Source organism: Vanellus vanellus, assembly GCF_965231255.1.
Source record: "Vanellus vanellus genome assembly, chromosome: 23".
In the NCBI taxonomy this organism is placed as follows: Eukaryota; Metazoa; Chordata; class Aves; order Charadriiformes; family Charadriidae; genus Vanellus; species Vanellus vanellus.
Genome location: NC_138928.1, coordinates 3,782,416 through 3,801,548, shown reverse-complemented (window position 1 = coordinate 3,801,548; position 19,133 = coordinate 3,782,416). Strand labels below are relative to the sequence as shown.

Here is a 19,133-nt window from a genome sequence, read left to right as displayed (position 1 = left end):
GGCCGGGAGGCAGGTTGGCTGCGGCTGCCTTGAGGATGAGCTGCTCCATCTCCCGTCTCTTTTTCTCCCCTTTCAAACAAGGTGACAAACCCACACGTCCCCCTCTGCCGCGGCAGAGCCGGGGCTGTGGCAGCGTGTCCGGGGCGGGATGGCGAAGACCTGTTGGACTCGAGCGTGTGGGACATTCCTGCTCAAAGCTGTGGGGCGATACAGGGTCTGTCCTCGCCAGCTCCCAAAAATGCAAGGTCCCAGCTCTGGGGACCAGATGGGGGGGTCCCCTCCCATGGAGGCTCTCCGATGTTATCCCGCTCTTTGCTTCCTTTCCATCTGATTTCATCCATGGGGAATTGTCCTGTCCCTATTTTAGTCCCTCAGGGTTTTTTTTTTTTTTTCAGCTATTCAGCGTGCTGCTGAAAGCTTCCCGCAGAGAGACAATTAGCGTAAAGGCAAGAAATCAGCCCCTGTCGCTCCCTGGGGTGTAAACCCAACTGCTGTCACCTGGGCAGGAGCTGAACCCTCCGGTGCGGTGGGGAAACGCTCCATCTCCTAGTGATGCTCCACGCCAGCTCCTTCGGCTCCAGCCTGGTCTCTTGGCCTGGCGCAGGGACGCTGCCTCCCAGAAGCTGTCCCTGGGGATTGGGACAAGGCTTTCCCCTCCTGGCATGAGGAGCTGCTCGGGAGCTGCTGTTTCAAGGAGTCGTTTCGCAGTCAAGCTCTGCACACATACGTCTGGGACCCGGCGCTGTGTCCCGAGCAAGGTTTTGCTCAACTGCAGCGCTCGAAGGACTGGGCATTGCTTCAAAAAGCACAAACTGGTGTTCTGAAAGGTTTTTATCTGCCCAAGGAGATCATTCTGTGGACAACCTCACTCCCAAGCCTCCTTGAGACCATAAACCTTCCAGTTTGTGCTGGAGTTGTTCATTTCTTGGCAACACCCGCTCAGCAAGGGGTGGGATGGTGGGTGAAAATGCCGAAACCGCAAATGTAATGTATGAGGGGGATTGGCTTCAAACTGGAAGAGGGGAGGTTGAGATGAGAGATCCAGAGGAAATTCTTTCCTGTGGGGGCGGTGAGCCCCCGGCACAGGGTGCCCCGAGAAGCTGTGGCTGCCCCATCCCTGGAGGTGCTCAAGGCCGGGTTGGACGGGGCTGGGAGCAACCTGGGCTGGGGGGGGTGTCCCTGCCCGGGGCAGGGGGTGGCACTGGGTGGTCTTTATGGTCCCTTCCAACCTAAACCATTCTGTGATTCCCCGTCTGTGTGGCTGATGGGGCTGTTGGCTGTGCTGCGGGAGAGGGCTCCTGCTCGGATGCTCTCCGGCACTGGTTAGTACTCGGTGCAGCAACCTGGTCCCCCACCGAGGCGAGTACATGTTGCCGCAGTGCATTAAATAAATAGGTGAGACCCAAACCATGTGGCAAACAGCTTCCTGAGTGAGGCCAGCTTTAATTTTCTGGTTTTGGAGGAGTTTGCAAGCCCGGAGGGGTGTGGGTGTGGATTTACACGTGGGAAAATTCCCCGGGGCGAGGGCAGGGCTTTGCTGGAGGAGAACGTGACAGAGAGCAGTTCCTGTGCCCGGCCCGGGACGGCTCCCAGGGGTGGGTGGAAGCCGGCGGGGAGTTTGGGAAGCCGTTTTCCCTCCCAGCCGCTGTCATGGCACATCCGAGCTCACGCCCTGCGAGCAGCCCTGCGCCTTCAAGTTGAAAAATAGCGAGCGGTTGGCTCTTTTCCTTACGTCTCTGGGCTTGGGAGCCTTTGAGCCGCTTGCAGAGGATGATTTACAAACTGCGGAGAGTTTCCTTGGTTTGTTTGTGTAGGTGGATTTTTGTTTATGTGTCTCTTGAAGCCTTGAGAGCCCTCAACATATTTCTTCCTTTCCTGCTCCTGCCTCAGCCCGCACCTTTCCTGATGTGAGAAGGTCCTGGGCGATCCCAAGCCAGGAGCACCGTGGGCAGCCGTGGGACCCCTTTCCAGGGCTGAGCCCAGACGGAGCCCAGTGCAGAGAAAAACCTGTAGAGGTGCTGCTGATGCGGGTGTTGGGGTGGGAATTTTTCACCCTGGCTCTCCCCACCTTTCCTTCACGTCTCCTTCTTGCTCTGCCATCACCAGCCACCACCTTCGGCTCCTCGGGGCTTTTTGGGACCCTTTGCTGTCCCACCTTTGTGGCAGGAGGGTCTGGAGCTTGGTGAAGCGGTGGCTTTGGGCACAGGTCCGTTGAGGAGCATGGCCAGCACTGGCCCGAGGTGCCCCTTTGGGGATGTGTGGTGTGGTCCAACTGTTCCACTGTTTTCCAGACCGGAAGGACGTAGGTTTAGCTCTGGGCACTGACATGCCCACAGGCAAGTCATTGTCATCTTTGGAGATAGCAGGGATGATTATGAGAATAAAAGCATTTGGGTGCACAAAATACTACCGCTGTGGGTGTCGCATGCTTGCTTTTAAAAGCCTGGGAGCTCCTTGGAGGCGAGCAAGCTGCATGCGTGCGGGCTTGGGCAATGTGGGGCTGTCCAGAGCTGCTCAGTGGTGGCTGATGCTCAAGAAAGCCCCGGTGGCCCTGTGTTCCCGGCACTGGGGTCCCGTAGGTGCCGGTGTTGCCGGCTCCGTGATGGGTAGCCTGGGCAAGGGAGGCTTCGCACCCACCCGGCGCAGCCCCGGGGATGCCGGTGGCTGACGGGAGCGCCGTCCCGGTGGGAAGCAAAGCTCTGCCACGTCGCCAGCGCCGGCTGGCTGCAGAATCAATACAAGCGTCTGTTACAGCGATACACGCGGCAGCGCTTTAAAGGACAATATCAATAAACTCGGGAGGGCTGTCAGCGGGCTCCGACGAGGGCTGGCGTGCAGGCGCTCCCCGCGTCGGGGAGATCATGACCATTGAAATATTGAAGTACTTGCATATAAACTGTGCTTTCAAGTATTTTTGACAAGGGTACTAATTAAATCTTAATTGACACTGCACTAATTAGCTTCTTAATTACATGGAACCACATAATTAGCAGCACACTCTGTGCTAATTGTTAATTAGGAAAACCAGGCTTCCCCCTATCCCCCCCATCCCTCCCCTCCTGTTGTCGCTTTTAACTAAAGAGCCTCTGGTGGGAGGAGGAGGAAGAAGAAGAGGAAGAGGAGGAGGAAAAGGAAGAGGAAGGGGGGGGGAAGAGAAGGCTGTGAAACTTGGCCCCGGGGGGGAGAGCTGCACTCCCAGCACAGGGCACTGGGATGGTGGGTGGCTCCAGCTGGGGGTTGGGCAGGGGGATGGGGATGGGGACGGGGACGGGGACGGGGACGGGGTGCAGGCACACCCCTGGGGGTGAGAGGTGCTGTGGGTGTGAGTGGAGAACGCTCGTTGGGGTCTGTTAATGATGGTGCGTTTGTGATGCAGCACAACCCTCCTCCTGGAGATGTGAAGCCCCACACCAGCTCCATCCAGGACAAGCTGCTGTGGCAGCTGCTGAAGGTGCTGCCACCCTCTGTGCCAACAGTCCCGTTCCGCCAGCTCGGTCCATTGTCCCCCCATGTCTCCAGGCCCTCCCGGCCCCTGGTGCGCTGTCCCTCTGCCGTGGGGTCCCACAGGATGGGTGATGCAGACCCTTTGTGCTGTGCTGGGTTGCATGACCCCCTGCCCCATGGCCATGTGCTTAACATTCCCCGAGAGGTGGTTGGTTTTCCCTTCTGGTGAGTCTGTCCGCTTGCTCCCTTTATTTCTTTGGTTTTTTTCTGTTTTTCTTGCCTTGCTCCAGCCCTCCTGCCAGGCAGCAGGCAATGGGAGCATCTCATCCCTGGGGCAGCAAAGCTTTCCCTGAAATGGGTCCTTCTCAGCCCAAAGCCCCTCTCGGGGTTTCACTTGGCCGCTTGCGTTGCAGGGGTGAGGGCCCATCCTCCCCGAAACGGGCACGCCGGGGTGGCTGCACGCAGTGACCTGGCCGGGTGCTCCTGGGAACCGCTGTGGCTTTGCTCCGGAGGTGCATTTTCATTCCTCGGCTGTCTGCGTGTGCGATGGGCACCGCAGGGCTCAGGGCTGGCAGGTCAGTGGGGCTCCATGCCAGTGTTAGCTTGGCACCGTGTTGAAATTCAATACCTGATTTTGGTAGAGGAATTGCTCTGGATCTGGCTGTGCCGCTGCCAGGCGGGACCAGGGCTGCTGCATCCCAGCCCCTGCACCCCACCGTGCACCAGCCCAGCTCCAACGCCTGCTCCCCCAAAACCGCCGATCCCACTGAGGAGCGCGGCCATGGGGTGATACCCTGTACCATGGCACACTGTGCCCAGCATCCGCTCCCTTCTCTGCATCTCCCAGCCCCAAAAGCTGCTCCAGCCACCCTGGCCAGCCCACCGCTGCCCACCCTTCCAGCGGGAGCAAAGTCAAAACCCCGATGCTGCAGTTTTGCAGGTCTCGCCCTCTATCTTTTTGTCTTTAATTTTTTTTTAATTATTATTTTTTTAATAGTGTAGTTTTCCGGGAAATATAAAAAATGACTTAACAGCTGCTGCGGAGTTTGTCTTTCCCAAGAGCCCGAAGGAGTGGGATGCAGAGCCCGGTGCAGCTGGGAGATTGCAGCCCCCTGTTTATGGGGAAAGAGGCGGAGGGGAAAAGAAAATATCCATATTTTAACCAGGGGGAAAAGAGGAGGAAAAGAAAAGGGAAAAAAAAATGAAGAGGTGAGAAAATTGTTCGCATTTGACAAATCTTTCTAATTAGGGGCCAATTATGTCCTCAGATTCCTAATTGGGATTCCGGCAGGTTTTCAGGCTTGTAGGGTAATTACAGGCTCGTAATTCTATTAAGATGGAAATTTGGGAGAAATACCTTATCATAACATTTAGATTTTGCCATCTGTGTTGACGGGCTGCGGTTCGGGTGGGAAGGGGGTGCTCTTGCTCCTGCGCTTGGAGCCCGATCCTCAGCGGGTGCCAGCCGGCATCGCCGTGGGCAGAGCCCGGCTCTGGAGGACAAAATGGGGACAGAGGGGGTCTGAGCATCGTCTTGGTCCCTGGGGGCTTGTTGGGGTCCCTGGGGTGCTGGGGGCATGGGTTTAAGTAGAGCTTCTGGCACAGGAGGGTTGGATGCCCCGTGTTCCAGACCATCATTTGCCACCACTGTCCTCTGTGAGCACCGCCCCGGTATTTCTAACCCAAAATAGCCATGGGCATCGCTCTCCATCTTCCTCCGACTCAGAGGAGGAAAGAGCTCCCTCAGCTTCCAGGCATCCCCAGTTTGCATTTGCACCAACCTTCATCTAAGTGCAAAAGAAAGGGGGGGGAAAATGGGTGTAAAGTCCCTTTTGCAGCACCCAGAGAGCGTAAAGGGGCTGAGAGCATCCGTGAGTCGTGGGGGACACGCTGGGGCTGGCAGGGACGTGCCACGGGGCAGCGGTGACGCATGCTGGCACGTCTGTTTTTTGCTTTGGCAGCCAAAATGAGGAGGGGGGTGGGGAACAAAACCTGGGCTTTGGGGTAGAGCGCTGTGGGTCCACCAGAACGCTTTGTTTAACCCCAGCCAAAGCATTTTTGTGCCGGTTATGTTGGCTATCAAAAAGCAGGGCGAGCTTTCCATCCCCTCCCCTTTCAATGCATGGAGGAAAACCACAGTACTTAAAAAAAAAAAACAAAAACAACAACAAAAAAAAACCTGAAACAAAAAAGCACTGATGTATTTTGTTTCAATAATTGCAGTGGTTTTTCCTCTTTTATTTTTCACAGAAGCTGTTTGATGTGACTCATGTTGACCATTGTTGGAGTTGCAGCAGGAGCACCCCTCACTCTGCAGGGGGGTAAGTGGCCGGGGGGGTCCAGCGATCCAAGCAAACCACCGATGTCCCCACAGCAACCGATACCTGTGACAGGGACACGTACCTGGAGCCCCCAGGGACCTCGTGGACAGCCCAAAATCCCCAATAAATCTAGAAAATCCCGCTTGGATACAATTTCTCAATGGGAAAATCTCCCTCTTCTCCCAAAATCCAGGGGGTGTGGTGGCTGTGCTCATGCTCGTCTCATGCCTGGGCTGCAGGGACACTCCTGTCCCCAGCCCCGATGCAGGAGATGTCCATGCAGTAAAGGGATGCTGTAATTTGGGGTTCCCCGGATTGCTAACGCTAATACTTTTTTCCTCTTGGCTAATGAAACCAGCTGCGGGTAATTATTTTAATCTGCGGTACTGGGCGGGAATGCAGCTTCTTCTGGCTCTGCAAATTTATAATAACACTAAAAAAAGAAAAAGAAAAAAAAAAAAAAGAAGAAGAAAACCCTCCTCTCCGTAAGAGACTTGCTGCCTTTGATCTTTTGTGTGAGGCCTCTTATCGGGACGAGAGTAGGTTTACATGCTGGAAGATAGGGGAATAATACTCCATGGAGATAAGCTGCAGCCCCAGCTCTCCTTTGTGTGGCAAATTCGATAGTACTGGGAAAATGTTTACTGGGAGACTTTGGGCAAGAATTAGTCCCCAGCGCAGCTGAGAAAAATAATTGCTTTGCATGATAATTAAAGGGTGGTGGGCTTGGCATCGGTCCCGGCCCTGGGATGGGGTGGGAGGAAAACGTCGGTTTGCTGGGAAGCCCCTCGGCTTTACTGGAACAGCCCGCGGTGGGGTGGCAGACGTGACTTCTTGTGGCCACGGCCACCACCAGCCCTCACGGGGACACGGCAAAACCCCTTTATGAACGGCCCGAGGTACCAGATATTGAGCATTGAGCTGTTTTGGTGGGATGAGCGGGGAAATGGAAACACCGGGGTATTAGATGAACGAAACCGGGGTGCTTTTGGGGTTTCGGCGCTGTCACTAACTTCAGTTCTTGGGTTGCACGAGGAGCTGGAGCATCCCGCTGCGGCCGCAGCGGCTCAGGAGCATCGTCCGGAGGGGAGGGAGGAGACTGGGATGGGGACGGCTGCGGGGAGAAGCCACGCATGAAAAACCTGCTGGATTTCTGCCATCTCCGCCAAAAGGAGTTTCCCAACTCTTACAGGTGCCGGGAGGAATTTCCCAACGGCTCTTTCAGCATCTCCAGATGTCCCTCGACTGCTGAGCAAGGACACGGCTCCCTCCTGGGGACACAGGGGCTCGAAGGGAGCATTGGGGACCATGTGCCTCCAGGACCGGGGGTCACCCAGGAACGGCCCCCGCCGCCAGCCACTGCGTAATCGGTTTCCTATTAATCTAGCTTTTTATTATTATTATTATTGTTATTATTATTAAACATCTCTCTTCTCCCAAATCATCTCAGAGCCGTGGCGAGGTCCCTGGTAATAGCTCCATAAATTTCAGCCATAAAAAGTAATGGAGGGAGACAAATGAGATAATTAGGAATAAATCTTGGCGAGGTCTCTATTCATCAACATCCCCCAGAACCGGCCAATATTCCAAATCATTAGCAAAGCCCGTAATTAACAAAGAGCCAAGGCTTCCAACGTTAATAAAGCTCGCTCAACTCTATATTATCAGGTAGCGGCTGACGAATCAGCCCTGTTAATATTATGGCCTTTGTTAAGGATCTTCTTTCTTTCTCTCTCTCTTTTTTTAAAGCTAAAAACCCTGTGTCATTTTTTTTTTTCTCTTCTGCTAAATTTTAATTAGATTTTGCATGTGCATCTGTAGAGGGCAAGTGAGGGGACAAAGGGACAGGGTTTTTTCTTTTATACTTGGGAATACAGGCAAAAGAAGAACCTGATAGCTTTTTATTCCCCCCCCATCTTATGACTTTTATTCATTACTCCACACTCTTCCGCAGCGAGAAGTGCTCGAGGCTGGTACCAACGAACAGCCAACTTGTAGTTATTCACCCCCTTTCCCTAGAACCTCGGGATTTCTGGAATATGTGCGCGGACAGAAGGTGCCGGCTCAGCTCTGCAAACCTGCCACCCTCGGCCAGCGCCAGCCCGAGCGCCTCTCGGCTCATCCGGGCCAAAAGCAGAAGGGATTTGCCAAAGAGCAGAGCAAGTGCAGTGATTGCCTATTTTCCCTGTCACGGCTTAGAAATCATCTGGTTTCTGGGGTTGCTGAAGGGTTTGTCTGTTCCCTGCCCACCTGGGCATGGCAGGACACTCGCCTACATGCCACCCTAAGGTCAGCCACCCGTGTCCTCTGTCCTGTCCCCCAGCAAGGCTGGCACTAGATGGCCAGGGAACTTAAAAAAAAAACCCTCTCCAGGTGGGACAGCTGCAGAACAGCTGCATTGCAGAAGTCCCTCTGTAACCCCGGGTGCACACAGGTTTCCCTCCCATCAGAACATTTATTTTGGGATTGGGTTTGTGGATATGGGGATATCCCTAGAGCAGGTAGGGCAAAGGGAGAGGTTTGGGAAGGATGAATAACTTCATGTTTGCGTGGGTCTCTGCTCAGGGCCGGGCTGGCAGCGCTGTGGGCAGGGAAGCAGACGAGCCCGGTTGCCTTTGCTGTGCCCTCTGAAGCAGTTAAGAGCAGATGAGGATTCGGGAGCAGGAGATGCTCACCAAGGCTGGCAGCTCCCACCTCCCTTCAAGACGCTCTTGCTGCCACCACCAAGCCTTCACCCCGGTGCCACCGAGCTGGACAAGCGCGCAGTGTGTCACGGTGACAGGTTTCTGTTTCTTTTCCAGTTTCAGGGGCCAATTCTCTGCTCTCCAAACTACTGTGGGTATCTACGTCTGCTCCACCCAGAGCCCAGCAATACTGACCCCAGGGAGCCTGCCCTTACCTCCAGCACAGGACCACATCCATGCCACCACCGAGCCTGCCGAGGAGGCTGCAGACACCCTTTTCCTCCCCAAAACCTCATCATTAGCTGCTGCGGGTCAAACACAGGGGGATGGAACTGCTGCTGCGAAGCATCGCTTGGTGTCGCCTGCAGGTACTGGGGAGCGCTCTGCACTACCCCCCGAGAAAGGGGAGCGCGAAGGCTCCGCGGGGGGCGTTGGTTCTCCTGCAGAGCAGCTTTCCGCACCGTGCGGTTGCCTTTTCCCCCTTTTGCGTGGGTCAGCGATGGCCATCAGAGGAGGCCGCCTCGTGCTGTCTAAAAGCCGTGCAGGAGGACAGTTAGAAGACCTGGTCTGTGCCTCAGTCAAAACCATCTACATGGGAAAAAAAGTAGGACAAACCCCCCCCCCCCCCAATTTGGCTTCTCCATCACCTGTGTCAGGCTGGGAGGAGACCCCCCCAAGGAGGTTGTGCCTGCACCCAGCCAGCTGCCACGGGCACGGGATACCCTGCTCCTAGGAGAAAAAGTGGTGAAATATTACATGCTCTGTGAGAGTTCCCTCCATCTGTGCAAGGGGTTTTTATTAAGTGAGAATTTATCATGGGGGTGGTATTTTTTTTTTTTTGGTACTTTGTGCAATACTATCGTGAAAGGGCATTTCATTATGTTTCTGCCATGTGCAATTTTTATGATGCTACATTGAACCATCGTCAATAACAGCCTTTATTGAACATGAAATGGTTCAGACAATAAAAAACCTTTATTGAAAATAACTCAATGTAAACATAAAACTGAGGGGACGTAAACCACAACCTGGAACAGCGCAAACTTTATGGGACGTTACTGTGCGGCTGTGTTACGCGGGCTCAGCAAACACCGGGCAGAGTGACCCAAAGGGACGATCACAGCTCGCACCACGCTCCGCTTCACGCCCAGCAAGTCCCTACCGAGGCCACAGCTATTTCCATAAGGCATCTACGGGTGTTTAGAGCAGTTGTATTAAGTGTCAGTGCCATCAGGAGGACAGAGGGGTGGTTGTGGTCCTCTCTCTTAGGGAAGGGTGTCAATACCCATCCTGGGAGGATGAGTCCAGGGGGGCTTATGGACGAGTACAGAGGCCCGTTGACCCCAGATGTGTCACTGGGGGACCGAGCCAGGATGCGCCCCACCAGCCAGCCTGGGCTTTTTAAGCAGAACAATAATCAAGGGGCTATTTAAATGCTGTGGCCACAACTGCTCCAAGGAATACCACCCAAGTTTTAAATGCTGTCCTCCCTCGCTTGCTTCCTCTCCCCCATGGGCAAGTGTTTGCCCTCAGTGAGGAGGCTGCAGGGACCACCGTGAGGAAGCAAAGGCCAATCCCGCACACTGGCTGCGGGATGGGGATGCGGAGAGGGGTCTCCTCCCGGCGCCGGTGCCATCCCTGCACAGCCAGGAGCCCAGGAGTTGGGGTGTCAGAGAGGTGGGGGACCAGGATGCCAGCACTGATATTTGCAATCCGAACAGGCTGCAGAGAAAGGGGAGGAGGATTTTCATTCCTACTTGGCACCCAAGCGATGTGAAACAAGAGCTAACCCTCCTCTCTACCATCAGGTACGGTACCCACAAGGCCAACCTCGCTCTGCACCCCGGTAAATGGGAATGAAGGTGGCTGTAGCGTGCACCGGGCTATCCTGACTGCAGGATTGTAAAATGCAGCGTAAAAATGAATCCTCTGAAACGCAGCTATGGGCAGCAGCAGCACAGTGACCGTGGGACTGCTCAGCCCTTCGGCATGAGACCCGTGGATGGAGGATGCTGAGCTGGGGGTTCATGGGGAGCTGATGTGGTCTTCCACACCAGACAGGGGAGTGGAGCCCCAAATATCTATTGCCTTGGAAGCAACCCTGGGATCAAGGTAGCTGAGAAAACAGCCCCTGGGCAGAGCTGTGAGAGGCACTCAGGGACCCTCTGGCCTTTCCAGAGGCTACAAGTTTTCAGGGAAGAGCAGAGACAACAGCCACCACAGGAACCTGCCTCCAGGTCACCGAGCTCCAACACAACCGCCAGAAAGCGGTTTGTTTTATCTCAAATACTACAGGGGAACCCCAGGACTGGGAGAAGAGCGAAACCCAGGTGGGAAGGGAAAGCTGCTCAGCACAGAAAGAAAGCGTCAGGACTTTAGGGCAGAGAGCTAAAGGCGGAAACAGAGGCGTTCAACCCAAAATCACAGAAGCCAACTGCCTCTTCAGCACAGCCCCTGCAACCCCACAAAAGAGGAGGGTGATCCGGTGCATGGAGGAAATCAGCTTCTCCACCTCCCCATCGCCAGCCTGAGCTTACCCCAACTGCCCTCCCCTGCTTTTTACTGGGGGCAGCAGAGCACACGCTTACCTTGGCTGCTCACCGCAGAGCCTGTCCCACCAATCCCAGCAAAGGGAGCCCCAACAAAAGGAGCTCCCCCCTTGCCAAGAGCCTTTTATACCCCATCCTCTGTACAGGTGGGTCCCCATCACCGCCCCTTAGCAGGTGATTTGCTGCTGCGAGATTGCTTCTTCCATCCCCATCACCCGCTGCTAACGCTGAGCACCTGGCTGGTCCCCAGCACCCCCCCCCCCCCCCCTGCAGAGCCCCCACCCCCCAGCAAACCCACCTTACGGCAAAGCAGCCCTGGAGACCCCCCCCCCCCCCCCCAGTTTTGTGGGGTGTCACTGCTGCAGCTGAGACAGGGCAGATCCCCCCCGAGCCAACCAGCACCTTTGCTGCCAGCGCAGCCTCTGACATCTCTTTTAATCTCTCTTACAACAGTTTCTTTTTTGGTTTGGTGCTTTTAGACTAGAAACTGCTTCAGCCCAACTTGTATAAAATCTTTGCTGATGCAACGGGGTGTCTTTGGATGTCACTAAGCGCTGCAGATGCTGAGCGCTTCTGCAATAAAAATGGGATGCTCCTGTCCCGATATTCCACTCGAGGAACAACCCAGAAGTTCGAGGGCTGACCACTGTCCATCGGGCAACCGGGCCCAGTGCAAGCGTGGCGGGGAGACTGGGATGGCTGGTCATCCCTTCACTAGAGGGCAGCATCATGCCAATAAAATTGCCTTAAATCTGCAATTTCGGATTAGCCAGGTGGGAGCGTCCGAAGAACTTCACACCTTGGGCAATCTGGCGTCGAAAGGTTCTGGTGTGAACGGGAAAAGGGCTGTGCTCCAGCAGCTGCCGGGCTCTCCCAAAAGCCAAACTGCCATTGCCGAGAGCGGCCGAGCTGGATGTAACGGGCAGCCTCTGCTTTCGGGCTCAGGAGGGACCCGGGGCAACGTGCCCAGGGCTCGTGTGCCCCAGCTCCTGCGGGCTGCAGGAGGGAGCCGGTTGCTTGAAACATCTGGAAGCCATTTCTGCGGCTTCGCTGGCCGCCTGACGTGCGGTGAGGGGAGAGCAGCTCCCCGGCTCGGGCGGGAGGCGCCGGGAGGAGGCTGAGCCCAACCAGAAAGGCTGCGATAGCCCCCGGGATTCGCTTTGTTGCAAGGAGAGAGAAGGTGGCTGGAAGGCGGCGCACGCGAGGCGTGAGGTTAGCCGGGTAATCGCCAGCACGGCTGAGCCTCCGGGTCCCCAGCACGGCGTATGCGACGAGAGTTCCCTCCGTGCTGCCAAAATCCTGAGCGAAATAACCAAACCAGACACGCCAGACGCGTATCTCCCCTTTGCAGCAGGGCTGTCAAAAGCAGAGGCACCGAGGCACAGACACCCAGCAATGCTGAGGACTCAGCGCCCTTAGAGCCTTAAATAAAAAAATCCTTCATTGCGCATCGCTGTGGAACAGGCTCAGGCGGTAACGAGCCTGGAAATCAATGGGGCTTGGGTGGAAACGGAGCTGGGACCTGCTGGGAGCCACCAGCAGCCCTCCAGCATCAGCAGCGCCAGCAAATAATTAACACCAAATGGCAGCGCAGGGGATGGCTCCCGGATTGCCGAGGGGGCTGCTGAGCGCTGGCAGTCGGGAGAGAGGTTCAGCTTTCCACGGGAAACCCAACCCCAGCGCGGGGCATCCCGGCGTCGAGGGGAAACCCACCCACCGGCGAATGGAACCCAGAGCTCGCTTTCGGGACGGAGCCTGCAACAACGAGATAATGCAGATAATCCCACCGGGGCTGGTACAGAAAAGTGTATATATATACAAACGAATGAACGCATAAAAATATGTACGTGTGTATGTATATATGTAGATATGCGTGTCTATATATATATGCACGGATATATGTGTGTGTGTGCGTGTATAGACAGTCAGACTATATAGCACACAGTAGGGTCTGTCTCACACATACACACACATATATACAGAGGAAACGGGAGTGCTCCGGTCACCTCCACGTGCCACCACGGCATCTGTGCGCGCGGGGGAAGCGGGGTGGGCATGAGCAGGAGCCCCTATGAGGCCCGGCATGTAAATAGGAGTGAATTAATGCGTGGGAGGTGAGTGTCTGTTCGTTCTGTCACGCACGTGTGCGCAACGTGTGCCAACTTTCCCTACTTAGCAGGGACCAGTGCTCTGGTCTTAAAAGAAAAATGGTGCCACTTTTTTCACTCTATAACTCACCGGGGCCGTTCAGTGCGAGTCTGTGTGGGGTTAAAGGTAGGGCCGAATTTTCCGCCCAAAATACTCCTGTTAATGGCTTTCAAATGTTGGCATCCCTGGCGGGTGCATGCGCACACGTGTGTGTGTGTGTGTGTGTGTGTGTGTGTGTTGGCTGCTGGCGCTGTCTCACACACAGCAAACTCCCCAGCTCCCAGATATTTAAGCTAACTCCATCTCCTCTCCGGTTTCAGCTGCGTTTTTAAAGAAAACAACTCCCACCGACTGCAGCAGGAAATCACTATTTGGGTTTATGAGGCACCTCTTCCTGATGAGCCGCGCGGAAAAGTCTCTGCTTGCTCTGCAAGGCAGGTATCCCTCTGCCGGCGGGGCCGCCCGGGGCCTCGGCATCGAGCACCGGCCCTCCGCATCACACAGCAGCCCTCGGCATCGAGCACCAGCCCTCGGCATCGCACGGCCGAGGGGGAGGAGGTGACACTCGAAAGCCACTCATGCAACCGCTGCAGTTTTTGCGAGCGGGAAAAAAGGAGATGCCGGAGCTGATGGGGTTCCTCCCAGCTCTGTAGATGAAATAAGGTGTATGTTAAAGCGTTGAAGGCATGAAAAATGTTATTAAAACAAAAAATGAAGTCACTCAGTTTTATTAGTGACTTTTCCTGGTTCAGGCCACTGCTCTGCGCGCCCACGGGAGCCGGCACCCGCTGTGGGGCTCGTAGGTAGGAGCCCAGTAGCTGTAATTAGCACTGGTGATGGTGATGCATGAGAGGACAGAGCTGCTGGGCCAGGATCTGGCCGTCCCATGCCCCAGCCCAGGCGTGCCCGAGTCGGGGCTGCCGTGCCATCCCTGGGCGACCAGACCACACACCGAGCCCACACCAGCCCCTCTGAAGTGGTTGTTTCTCCCATTTGTTTTCCTGACCTCTCCGATGCTGGAGAAGTCATCTGCCCCCCACACAACCCCATGGACCTGCTCCTTCCAGCCGCCGGCTCTGCCCTGAGCCCCGGCGCTGCGCGGGAGGCACAGCCCCCTTCGGCTGGAGCCCGTGGCGATGCTGAGCTCCAGGATGCGCTCGGGCAAGGGACAAAACCCACCGGGGTGAGACAGGGTCCATGTGTCTGTCCAGCTCTCCTACAGTGGGGCTTCAACCTTGTTCCTCTGGCTTTGGGCAGGAGGCTGAAGCGGTTGCATTAAATCGAGCGGTGGTCCCTGGATATATGAGCCTGGGAGTATATCCGTGCATATGACCCCAGCGGCCACGGGTCCGGCTGTCCTGTCCATCCTGGCTTTGTCCCTTGTTGTGTCCCTCGGGGTCTCGGTGTTTCTTTGGGGGCAAAGCTGCTCCGCTCCTCCCCAGGCACCCAGGAGAGGGTTAACACAAGCGTTTCTGCATTTTCCTTCTCCAACTTGGTAGCAAGGCAGAACGTGGGGATATATGGTCTCCGCTTGGGTCCCAGCCTCCAAGGCTGGCTGGAGGAGCCGGCGCTTTCAGGCAGATTGCCGTTTGGCAGCGAAACCCGCCGGCGTTTGCCAATTCTGCACTGCTTCAGCTATCGCCGAGCTCAGACAGCTTCTGCACCCCCCTCTTCCCTTGAGACACGATAACTTTCTGTGTAATCTCTGCTGGCGACAGCAGCACGGAGCCGTCCCGCCCCGCTCCCCCCCCCAACCTGGCTCCTGCCAAGCTCCCGCCGCATGGAGCGAAGGGGCCGGGGTGCCGGGCTGGCAGCACCCCCTCGCTGGGACGAGGGTCCCCACGAGCAGGAGATGGGCAGCTCTGGTGCTCCCCTGGGCTGAGGACACCCCAAAGCGACAGCAAACACGGGCTCACTGGCCGCCGGTGGGGTTTCACCAGCCAACAAACCCTGTCCTGCATCCTGCGTACGGAGCATCCGTGCTGCCCTGAGTGGTACCACTGGGCAGCCTGGGTCGTTTTTCCTTCCTTGACGGTGCTGTCTCTTGTGCAGGAGGCTGAGGGGTGCGAGATGGCTTGAAGCCACCTTGCAGCACCGTTGTGACACCCCACCTTGGTCCCAACTCTCTAGGACAAAAGGGACCTGAACTGGCGCACAGGCACTGGGATTTTTTTCATTCAGCAGATGCTCACGCTTCTGGCAGGTTCAGGATCAAAGAAGAAATCAGCTCGGACCAGATACTCGCGGACGCCAAAGAGAGGGAAAAAGTGATGCTGCTGAGCCTGTGGCCTCAAGCTGGTTTTTGGGGAAGGGTGAAAGCGAGGAGAGGAGCTGGTGGACCTGAAATGTTAATTCCTTCCAGCTGTTGTCAGTCTGGCAGGTTCTCAAAGGAAGTTTAATAGACTGCAGTCGTCTCCCCTCGGCCCGTCCCCCCATCGCCGCGCTGTGCGGAGGCAGCCCGGCAGAACCTGGGATTACATGAGCCGCTGTCTCTTCCAAAGACCTAGTTTTATTTTTTCTCCTTTGGCTCTGAACGTGTTTTCTTGTGTATGTATGCGTGAGAGCGAGAGTGTGTGTGTGTGCACGCACACACATGTGCAGTGCCTTTCCCTCACCCCCTCTCCCAGCAAAACCTGTCCCTTGGGGTGCAGTGACTTAGACGGCACCATGGGGGTGGCATCGGGCTGGGGCAGGAGCAGGAGCACAGGAGCAGGAGCGGAGGACTGCATCAGCAGTGGGGAGGAGGAGGAGGAGACGGCTTCGTGGGCCTCCTTGCTGGAGCGCACCCCAGTCCGCCGTGTAAACTGGGAGGAAACAGGATGGAGAAAGTATTTGGAGTGGAAAATAAAAATCCTCTCACTCGCTTTATTGATTGTGATTGTGGACAGAAATAGCTCGGGCTGTTGAAAGCGGTCCCCCGCCGAAGGCGCAGGGGCACATCCAAGCTGCTCGAACGTGGGGCTCAGCCCGTACAGCATCCTCCAGCCGCCCGCCGCCCGCGGAGAAAGAGGGTGCCCGGAAACCTCACGGCGATGGGGTGAGCCAGCCCTGAAGCAGAAGGGTTTCTCACCTGCCTGCCCACAGCTTCTGCATAGTTTCCAAGCCTCGCGTTGTACATCTTGATCTACCCTGGCTGCATCTCTAGACGTGCTCAGCATGGGAGCCCGGCGGCGCAGACGCAGCCCCGGTAACGCGCGGCCCTGGCGGTCTATTGGCAATTAGACAATAAGGTCTCATCATTAATACACCCGATGTCCTATCTGTAATAAATCGCCAGCAGAGAGTATCGGACAAGCAGCACCATCTGGGATCACGCACTGCCCATCCCGGGGAGCAGATGTGTGTCACTCGTGGGGGGACCCTGCCACTAAGCTGCTCTAAAACCAGCAGCACCAGAGCAATGCAGTTAGGCAACTGGACCATTTCATGAATTTCAGCCCATTTCATTGAACTGCTTCACTTGAGACGCCAAGCGAGGGGCCAGGGGAGGAGGGCAGGCGAGCCCTGGGTGCCCAGCTCAGCCCAGCCCACGGGGCCAGCATCCCTGGTGTGATGGCTCCCAGCTCCGAGAGGCTTCCAAGAGAACCATAAAAACCAAGTGCTGGCAGGAGAGTAATTAGTTAAAACGGAGCACATCTGTTGTTAATTAATTCCCAGGCAGGAGGGTTTAACTCTTGCCTTCCCCGGTGGTTTGCAAGGTGGACGGCCAGCATCAGCTTGCATCCAGAAGGCAGCTTGAACTTTGCTTTTTGAGCCGTTTCCGGGGACTTGGGTTACTTTCCTCCATCGTTCCCTGCTCTGGTCTGTCATTCCCACATCCCAGAACCGTCCCTGTGATTTTCAGGAGCGCCCAGGACGTGAGCAGAGCAGCTAGCACCGCTCAGGGCAGTGAACGTGCCCCAGACTTGGGGCTGGGACTGAAAAAAATCTGACTTTGCCCCTTCCAATGTCCAGCCCTGAACAGGGCTGAGCTGCACTTTTGGGTAGCCCTGTGCCAGCGGGTGCTGTTTTATTTGCATTTTTCGAAGGCAGCCATCACTAAAGTACATTCGTAGGCGTGAATATCACATACGTTCAGCAGTACATCATGCTCCGCGAAGAGCCCGGCTCTGCTCCCCACCTCCCCGCTCTGCCTTGCCCATGCGTTTCCGGCCACGGCGGGTGGACAGAGCTGCCGCGTGGGGACACAGTCCCTCAGGAGTGGCGTTAAAAGGGCATTTTGTGCTGGAGCAAAGCTGGGGAAGGCGGCGAGGGGAAGCTGGGTGCCTGGGGGGTGTGCCACCCCCTTCCCACGCCAGGACACAAGCACGCATGGCACGGCCAGCCCGCAGCGCCCTCCTGCACTGGGGGAATCTGTTCCCCATTAAGCGACTCCCAGCAGCGCTCGTTACTGCGGCTGGCAGGGAGAGCACCCTGCCAGCTCCAACCTCCCTAATTAGCACCACAAGTGAGGCCAGGCTGGGGAAGGCCAGCGCCTCCGTCCTTCCTTGCCAAGGATGCAAAAGGTTTGGAGAAGAGCCTCAGCCAGAGCCTGTGGAAAAGCTCCCACTGTGCGCTGGATGGGGCCCCGTCCTGGCCGTGCCGGGGTGGGCAGCAACGTGCATCCCCCCCTCAGCCCCCTGCTCCGGGGCTCAGCCCGAGGGGCTGTGCCAGGGTAAGGGCTAAAAGCCCCGATCCACCACCCCGAGTCCTCCGTGCCGTGCGTGGGGTGGAGGAAGGCTGCCCGTACCATCCTCTTCCCCTCCATGCACTTGCACCGCGCCGGGCTCCCACCGCCTTTAGCTCACCACTAAAAATAGGTTTCACGGCTGAGCGGCAGCGCCGGAGGGCAGGCAGCCCAGATCCCAAACCAGCCTGTGTCGCCGTGACCAACTGACCCATTTGGCCTCGATTTTTAAGTATTTTTCCCTCCTCGTTCAACTTCAGCCCAGGCAGCAGCCTCGCCGGGACAGCCGAGCCCCCCGAGGGGCAGCCAGACTCGGCAAGGGGGGGTCACGGTGTCTTACCTGCACAGCGTGGCGCGGCACGGTGTGGTGTGGCTGGTGGTCCTATGGCAGCACTGGCAGCAGGGCCACCCGGCTTCGGAGGGCTGCCGGCTCCCACAGCCTCCCGCCAACCCCGGGGCAGCCTGTGCCCACCCCCGCCCTGCAGCTGAGAATACGCGTCATTTATTTCTCTCCTTTGGGGAAGTCGTGTCCCTGGGGCAGATGGAGCAGCTCGTGGGTCCCGGAGTAGGGGACAGCGCTGCAGTGGGGCCAGGGTTTGTCCCATGGCGGCAGGAGCAGGACAGGGAGGTGGTGACAGGCGCACCAGGACCTCGATCTGTTCCCCGGAGTGAAGGACAGGGATTCCTCCCGCATTTCCCCTCCACAAGAATCAAAGCAGGAGCACCTTGGGGCTGTCACCGAGCTGTCCCATGTCCCCAAGGCCAGAGGAGCCCTGCAGCCTCTGCGCCCCGTGCCTGCAGCTGGGAACAGGACCGGGGTGCAGGCACGGGGACGGGGACATGGCACGGCCGCAAGCGGCTGTCCCCTGGGAGCGCCCTGCGGAGCACATGATGGGGCAGCTACCGGTCAGAAATGAAGAAAGACCTTTATTTACAGTAACAAACGAAAGGGACAAAAAAATAAAATACTGTGACACTTCCCTCCCCGTCTCCCCAGCCCTTCAACGGGGCCTTTTCCACCCTCTCCCCGCCACGTGCCCTGTCCCCGGGGTGGCGGGATGGGGCCAACAACTGCTGGGGGTCATTTGGCACCAACAGAGCCACTCTGCCCCACCGTCCCCCCGTCCCCCCCTCAGACTCACACAGGGTCGGTAACAGTTTGGTACAGCCCCGGGCTCTCCCCCAGCCCGGACGGCTGCCCCGGCCCCCGGCTGCAACCCCGCTGCAGGGAAAAGCTTCTTCCCGGCCGGCATGGCAGGGATGGGGACAGGCTGTGTGTATTGCACTTGGCTGCCAATCTCAGCACCGAGGAGGGGAAGGG

At 56.8% G+C, this 19,133-nt stretch overlaps 1 protein-coding gene across 1 annotated transcript in view; it reads left to right on the top strand.

Annotated features, from left to right (window-relative positions):
- The window catches only part of OARD1 (O-acyl-ADP-ribose deacylase 1), a 357,380-nt gene that overhangs the window by 55,073 nt on the left and 283,174 nt on the right, over window positions 1–19,133 (top strand). The window lies entirely within an intron of this gene.